Source organism: Coregonus lavaretus (assembly GCF_964263955.1).
Source record: "Coregonus lavaretus genome assembly, chromosome: 8".
NCBI lineage: Eukaryota > Metazoa > Chordata > Actinopteri > Salmoniformes > Salmonidae > Coregonus > Coregonus lavaretus.
In genome coordinates this window covers 31,554,963-31,563,702 of record NC_139995.1, presented here as the reverse complement: position 1 = coordinate 31,563,702, position 8,740 = coordinate 31,554,963, and the positions used below count along the sequence as shown (strand labels likewise).

At 47.9% G+C, this 8,740-nt stretch overlaps 1 long non-coding RNA gene across 1 annotated transcript; it reads left to right on the top strand.

The window, feature by feature from the left end:
* Positions 1-657: 657 nt before the first annotated feature.
* On the top strand, positions 658-2,448 carry LOC311133463. Its single transcript, XR_014613593.1, has 3 exons — positions 658-710; positions 964-1,732; positions 2,300-2,448. It is a non-coding gene; the product is annotated as an uncharacterized lncRNA (long non-coding RNA).
* Positions 2,449-8,740: the final 6,292 nt, after the last annotated feature.

Genomic DNA, 8,740 nt, shown 5'->3' with positions numbered 1-8,740 from the left:
CATACATTTTTGTGTATGGGTGGTCCCGGGGATCGAACCCACTACCCTGGCGTTACAAGCGCCGTGCTCTACCAGCTGAGCTACAGAGGACCACAATATCGACTGGTGGGCTAGTTAGGCACCTTGGTTGGCTAGTTGGCTACATTAGCTAATGTTAGCTAGCTAACTTTGCACATTATCTCATCATGGTGTAGTTGAATTTTCTTGACAGGCGGTGACATGCTAGCGAATCTGCCTGACATTGGCGATTAGCACAAACTAGCTAACATTAAATATCCCTACCCCGGTGGACTAGCTAGCATGTCACCACCCGTGGGGTCTGGGGAAAAGTCTGACTAAACTAACGATGAGCTAACATAACTAGCTAGCTAAACGTTAGCTAAATATCCATGCCCTGGTGGGCTAACATTAGCTAGCATGTCACCACACGAACGGTGAGCTAACATTAACTAGCTGTCTAGCTAGCTCACAAAGGACTTTTGGGATTAATGTTTTCCCATACAAAACACAAATGGTTTTGTTCCACGAGTGTATATGTTGTACATCCCTAATCACATGACCTGTGAAGTCAGTTATACATGTCAGCAGGGATTTGATTATATAACCCCTTTTATCCATCAGGCTCACCCCACGAGAAGCAGTGCATGATCAATGCCACCCTCAGCAAGGAGATCTGCTGGAAGTGATGTTCTCACTCTCTCACTCTTGGGGTAAGACATAATTTAAACTTCACAGATATAAATTCCCACTGTGCCCATGATAAAATGCAATGTGAATTGTTTCGTACTACTGAATGAAAGTGAGGAGATGCACTCAGACCAGCCTTTGTGATTGAACTAACGTTAACTACATTACTTAAGTTGGCTGCTTTGAGCAAAACTTGAATGTAATATAACCTATTATAGGAGACTTTTGTTTGTGTATGATCTTCATTCATTGTTCAAATCCTTTTCAACATGTCAGGTACAGGCAGGGATGACTGGGGCCTCCAGCAAGTAAGACACAGTGGGTAAGAAATAATTTGAACATCACAGATAGGGGCCTCACAAATGTACATGCTCAGCCCCCTCCTGTACTCCCTGTTCACCCATGACTGCATGGCCACGCACGCCTCCAACTCAATCATCAAGTTTGCAGACGACACAACAGTAGTAGACCTGATTACCAACAATGACGAGACAGCCTACAGAGAGGAGGTGAGGGCCCTGGTGTAGTGGTGCCAGGAAAATAACCTCTGCCTCAACGTCAATAAAACGAAGGAGCTGATCGTAGACTACAGGAAACAACAGAGGGAGCACGCCCCTATCCACATCGACGGGACCGCAGTGGGGAAGGTGGAAAAGCTTCAAGTTCCTCGGCGTACACATCACTGACAATCTCAAATGGTCAACATACACAGACAGTGTGGTGAAGAAGGCGCAACAGCGCCTCCTCAACCTCAGGAGGCTGAAGAAATTTGGCTTGGCCCCTAAGACCCTCACAAACTTTTACAGATGCACAATTGAGATTATCCTGTCGGGCTGTATCACTGCCTGGTACGGCAACTGCACCTCCCGCAACCGCAGGGCTCTCCAGAGGGTGGTGCGGTCTGCTCAATACATCACCAGGGGCACACTGCCTGCCCTCCAGGGCACCTTCAGCACCCGATGTCACAGGAAGGCCAAAACGATCATCAAGGACATCAACCATCCGAGCCACGGCCTGTTCACCCCGGTTTCATCCAGAAGGCGAGGTCAGTACAGGTGCATCAAAGCTGGGACCGAGAGACTGAAAAGCAGCTTCTATCTCAAGGCCATCAGACTGTTAAATAGCCATCACTAGCCGGCTACCACCCAGTTACTCAACCCTGCACCTTAGAGGCTGCTGCCCTATATACATAGAGATGGAATCACTAGTCACTTTAATAATGTTTATATACTGCTTTACTCATCTCATATGTATATACTGTATTCTATTCTACTGTATTTTAGTCAACGCCACTATGACATTGCTCGTCCTAATATTTATATATTTCTTAATTCCATCATTTTACTTTTAGATTTAGATACTACTGCACTGTTGGAGCTAGGAACACAAGCATTTCACAATAACATCTGCTAAATATGTGTATGTGACCAATACAATTTTATTTTATTTTATTTTATATCAATTCCCACTGTGTCCATTATAAAGATAACTACATTAGTTTAGTTGGCTGCTTTCAGCAAAACCTGTAAGTAATATGACCTATTCTGGGAGCCTAGTGTGTGTGGATGAACTAATTGGAATATTTTTGGACAATTGTCTTCCCTGAAAACAGGTAATGACAGGAGGAGCAATATGAGTCTGTCACGTTGGATGGGATGGTGATGGAGGCTTTGGTGGTCCACATAACAAAGAAGCAGGTGTCTCTTCCAGTGATGTGGAGCTGACCTTGGACCTGGTGCCAGTAAGGATGGTCTTCACGGAGGCGGTAAGACCCTCCCTCCTTGACCTGACCCTCTGGAAGTTGCTGTAGCCCTGCTTGGTATATTTAGCCTATATTGGCTATTGGTTGAGACGCAGGGCCCGTTCTAACTTTGTATGTCAGGGTGGACAATTGGAAAAATTAATTGGGCCAAGTTGGAGGTAATAATGCATTTAGGTTATAGTTTATTGAGATGCATGAACACCTGTCACGACTTCCTCCGAAGCTGCCTCCTGTCCTTGTTCGGGCAGGCTTCAGCGTTCGTCGTCACCGGCCTTCTAGCCACTGCCGCTCCTCATATCTTCATTCCATTTGTTTTGTGTTGTTTATTACACACACCTGGTTCATATCCCCTCATCAGTACCTGTATAAGTGTTCCCTCTGCCCCCTTGTCTTTGTGTGTGATTGTTTATTGTAGAGGAGATTATAGCTCGGTGGAGCTCGTTTCTATTGTGTATCGCTGGGTTATTCAGGCAGGCGACCAAATTACCAACTCATCGGGTGGGGGATTGCGCGATAAACCTCCGGGTAGACGCTGTGCCTCTCAGAAGTCATGTATATCCCCTGTCGCACGCTGAAATGGAGGCGATGGAGACATACATCTCCGAGTCCCTGGGCCAGGGGTTTATACGTCCCTCCACTTCACCCGCCTCCTCAAGTTTATTTTTTGTGAAGAAGAAAGACGGAGGTCTGCGCCCTTGCATTGATTACCGAGCACTGAACAAGGGGACTATTCGTTATAGTTATCCTCTAGCCCTCATTCCATCTGTGATCGAGTCAATGCATGGGGCACACTTCTTCACAAAATTAGATCTGCGTAGAACCTGGTGCATGTCTGAGAGGGGGACGAGTGGAAGACAGCCTTCAGCACAACCACGGGGCATTACAAATACCTGGTGATGCCGTACGGTTTGGTGAATGCTCCATCAGTCTTCCAGGCCTTTGTGAACGAGGTGTTTCGGGACATGCTTGGTCGCAGTGTGGTGGTCTACATCGATGACATTCTGGTATATTCCGCTACATGCGCCGAGCATGTGTCCCTGGTTCACAAAATGCTGTCCCGACTGTTGGAAAATGACCTTTATGCCTCCTTCCTCGGATACCGCATTACCACCTCAGGTGTGGAAATGGAGGGAGACTGCTTTTCAGCCATGCGTGATTGGCTGACTACAACCACGGTCAAGGAGGTGCAGCGCTTTATTGGCTTTGCCAATTACTATCAGAGGTTTATCCGGGGCTTTCGCAAGGTCGCAGCTCCCATCACCTCTCTGTTGAAGGGTGGGCCATCCCGGCTCTGCTGGTCTGCTGAGGCTGACAGGGCTTTTAGTAACCTGAGGACTCTGTTCACCTCAGCCCCGGTACTGGCCCATCCCGATCCATCACTACCATTCGTAGTGGAGGTGGATGCGTCCGAGGTAGGGATAGGTGCTGTCCTATCTCAACGCTCGGGCACGCCACCCAAGCTCTGCCCCTGTGCCTTCTTCTCCAAGAAGCTCAGCCCAGCGGAGTAGAACTACGACGTTGGTGATTGGGAGCTGTTGGCTGTTGTCAGAACCCTGACTGTGTGGAGGCACTGGCTCGAGGGGCCGAAACACCCTTTCCTTGTCTGGACTGACCACCGTAACCTGGAGTATGTCCGTGCTGCGAGGAGGCTGAACCCTCACCAGGCCAGGTGGGCCCTGTTCTTCACCCGGTTTGATTTTACACTATCCTACATACTGGGTACTAAGAAAGTGAAGGCAGACTCACTGTCACGGCTGTACGAAACACAGGAGAGGCCCATAGACCACACCCCCATACTCCCGGCCTCCTGCATTGTGGCGCCGGTAGTGTGAGCGATGGACGCGGACATAGAGCGGGCGTTACGCACAGAGCCATCTCCACCTCAGTGTCCAGCTGGGTTGCGGTACGTGCCATCTCTTGTCCATGACCGTCTGATCTATTGGGCACACACATCCCCCTCCTCTGGTCACCCAGGTATCGGCCATACAGTGCACTGCCTGACTGGAAAGTACTGGTGGCCTACCTTGGCTAAGGACGTGAGGGTGTATGTCTCCTCCTGCTCGGTGTGCGCCCAGAGTAAGGCACCTAGGCACCTCCCAGCGGGTAAGTTACAGCCCTTACCAGTTCCACAACAGCCATGGTCATACCTGTGTATTGACTTTCTCACTGATCTTCCCCTCTCTCAGGGTAACACCACCATCCTGGTCGTTGTGGACCGCTTTTCAAAAGCCTGCAGCCTCCTTCCTCTGCCCGGTCTCCCCACGGCCCTGCAGACTGCGGAGGCCCTGTTTACTCACGTCTTCCGGCACTACGGGGTGCCAGAGGACATAGTGTCTGACTGGGGTCCCCAGTTTACATCCAGGGTCTGGAAGGCGTTCATGGAACGTCTGGGGGTCTCGGTCAGCCTGACCTCTGGGTTTCACCCCGAGAGTAATGAGCAGGTGGAACGGGTGAATCAGGATGTGGGTAGGTTCCTGCAGTCCTACTCCCAGGACTGGCCGGGGGAGTGGTCGGTGTTCTTGCCATGGGCCGAATATGCTCAGAACTCTCTCCGCCACTCCTCCACTAACCTATCACCATTCCAATGTATTTTAAGTTATCAGCCGGTTCTGGCACCATGGCATCAGAGCCAGACTGAAGCACCTATGGTGGATGACTGGCTTCGGTGCGCGGAGGAGACGTGGAACGCTGCTCACTTCCAACCCCAGCGCGCCTTGCGTCGCCAGAAGGCCAACACTGACCGCCACGGCAGTGAGGCCCCGGTCTTTGTACAGGGTGATCGGGTCTGGCTCTCAACCCGGAATCTGCCCCTCCGCCTGCCCTTCTGGAAGCTGAGCCTGCGGTTTGTGGGGCCGTTCAAAGTCCTGAGGAGAATAAACGAGGTTACCTATTGGTTTCTACTCCCTCCAGATTACCATATTAACCCCTCGTTCCATGTGTCTCTCCTCAGGCCGGTGGTGGCTGGTCCGCTCCAGGAGTCTGAGGTGCGGGAGGTCCCTCCGCTCCCTCTGGACATTGAGGGGGTCCCGGCGTACTCCATCCTGGATTCGAGGCGTCGGGTGGGGGGCCTTCAGTACCTCGTGGAGTGGGAGGGGTACGGTCCGAAGGAGCGGTGCTGGGTCCCGGTGAGGGATATCCTTGATCCCTCCCTGTTGCGGGATTTCCACCGTCGCCATCCGGCTCGCCCTGCTCCATGTCCTCCTGGCCGTCCCAGAGGCCGGTGTCAGCGTGCTGCTGGAGCTGCGCGTGAAGGGGGGGGGGGGGTACTATCACAACTTCCTCCGAAGCTGCCTCCTCTTCTTGTTCGGGCAGGCTTCGGCGTTCGTCGTCACCGGCCTTCTAGCCACTGCCGCTCCTCATATCTTCATTCCATTTGTTTTGTCTTGTTTATTACACATACCTGGTTCATATGGGCTCCCAAGTGGTGCAGCGGTCTAAGGCACTGCATCTCAGTGCTTGAGGCGTCACTACAGACCCCCTGGTTCGATTCCAGGCTGTATCACAACCGGCCGTGATTGGGAGTCCCATAGGGCGGCGCACAATTGGCCCAGCATCGTCCGGGATTGGCCGGTGTAGGCCATCATTGTAAATAAGAATTTGTTCTTAACTGACTTGCCTAGTTAAATAAAGGTTAAATAAAAATAAATATCCCCTCATCAGTACCTGTATAAGTGTTCCCTCTGCCCCCTTGTCTTTGTGTGTGATTGTTTATTGTAGAGGAGATTATAGCTCGGTGGAGATCCTTTTTGTTGTGTATCGCTGGGTTATTTCACCCGTGTGCCTTATTTTCCACAGTGCGCCGTTTGTCCGCACTGGTGTGTATTACGCATTGCTGCATACCTCAGTTTATTGATTAAACCATTTATTCCGGGATTTCCTCTCCTGCGTCTGACTCCGTCCATCATCACCCGCTACAACACCTCACCAAAAGCTTGATTTAATGGCAGCTTTAAAACGAATTTCCTGCAATTCTGCATAGTAACGATTTATGCTCACTACTTGGTCAATTGATTTAATAGCATGTTTAATCTATACAAATAAATTATATGAATTGATAGTTCACCTCTGTTTTCTTTATTCTGTAATAGGTATATTGTAACCATGTGTTCAAGCTAATCAAATGAAAGTTTATTTATGATACAGCGTGTAAGATAAACAATACAATGATATGCCTACTCGCAATAAAACTCTCTTCGCAAACAGTGAAATGATATTAAGCTATATGTATTTGTATTTACATTAGGCTATAGCCTACAAATAGTTATACCACATATATACTGAACAAAAATATAAACGCAACATGTAAAGTGTTGATCCCATTTTTCATGAGCTGAAAGAAAAGATCCCAGAAATGTTCCATATGTACAAAAAGCTGATTTCTCTAAAATGTTGTGGACAATTTTGTTAACATCCCTGTTTGTGATCATTTCCTTTGCCACGATAATCCATCCACCTGACAGGTGTGGCATATCAAGAAGCTGATTAAATAGCATGATCATTACACAGGTGTACCTTGTGCTGGGGACAATAAAAGGCCACTCTAAAATGTGCAGTTTTGTCACACAACACAATGCTGCAGATGTCTCAAGTTTTTAGGGAGCGTGCAATTGGCATGCTGCCTGCAGGAATGTCCAACAGAGCTGTTGCCAGAGAATTGAATGTTAATTTCTCTACCATAAGCTAACTCCAATGTCGTTTTAGAGAATTTGGCGGTACATCCAACCGGCCTCACAAACGCAGACCATGTGTAATCATGCCTGCCCAGGACTTCCACATTTAGCTTCTTCACCTGCGGGATCGTCTGAGGAGTGGGAGGGGGGTGCTGAGGAGTATTTATGTCTGTAATAAAGCAATTTTCTGGGGGGAAAACTCATTCTGGCTCCCCAGTGGGTGGACCTGGCTCTCAAGTGGGTGGGCCTATGCCCTCCCAGGCCCACCCATGGTTGCGCCCCTGCCCATTCATGTGAAATCCATAGATTAGGGCCTAATAAATGTATGTCAATTGACTGATTTCCTTCTGTGAACTGTAACTCAGTAAAATCTTAGAGATTGTTGCTTGTTGCCTTTATATTTTCGTTCAGTATATTTTCATTGAAACGCAGTACACCATCTGCTCTAATTCGCTCACAAAACTGTAATTCAAGAAGATCTAAATGTATATTCCCATGAAACTGATTGAGATCAATAAAATGATTGGCATGGAGATGCAGTTTGGACATTTCACCAGTAAAACGTAAAGAATTTTAATTCACAGTGGCAGTGATGATGGTCTATTTTGAAATGAGGTAGCTTATGCCTAACTTGGTGTTTGAGGGAATTAAAAATACAACATTTTATTGAGACAATATGTGTGGGAATAGGCAGACGTATCAATTGGAGGATGCATTTCATGCATATTCAATGATAGGCTATTCAATTGGCTACATCTGTCGGTACAAACTTTGGGGAAATTATGATGTCTTTTTTTTTTTTATGGCGCTCCCTCAGCTAGAAAAAATTGCACTACACCACTGGTCTGTAATGGTTTTTGGTGAGAGGGGGGACCATTCTTGTTGTTTTATATTCAGTCTAGCGCTCCTACAAGCCCAATTTAGGACAACAACGCAGAGCCCTTCTCCTCACTATCAGTTCCTGTCTCCTTCCTTCTGTCAGTTTCTATTTCCCTCTCCCTCTCTCTGCTCTGTATCAGCTGATAAGAATAACAAGCCAAACAGGTGAACAGAAAGGGAAACTGCTTAGAAAATCAATTGACCTTCGCTCTGTGTTCCTCTCTCTCCCAGATTCAAATTATCTTCTGCATTGGCATCAGAATGCAAAGTAAAATTTACCAATTTACCAAGCATTTACCAATTCAACAGATAATAACATACATTTATTTAAACCCCTCTAAATATCACAGGAGGCTGCTGAGGGGCAAAAGGCTCATAATAATGGCCGGAACAGAGCAAATGTAATTGTGACAAACACCTGGAAACCATGTGTTTGATGTATTTGATACCATTCCACTTATTTCGCTCCAGTCATTAACACGAGTCTGTTCTCCCCAATTAAGGTGCCACCAACCTCCTGTGCTAGATACTGTAGATATTTTTTGTCTCTGTCTGTTTTCTATGCTCACTTCTCTCCCCTCCCCCTCTTTCTCTTGTATCTCGTTCCTCTTTGTTTGCTTGTTCCTGTTCCTTCCTCAGTGCTTAGTTCCCACCCAACAACAGCTGCTGGGCTCTGATAGGCTGAAGCGGGGTAGGAGGGAGGAGCTGAGGAAAATGTTTTGATCCTTTCCTTGCTCTGAGT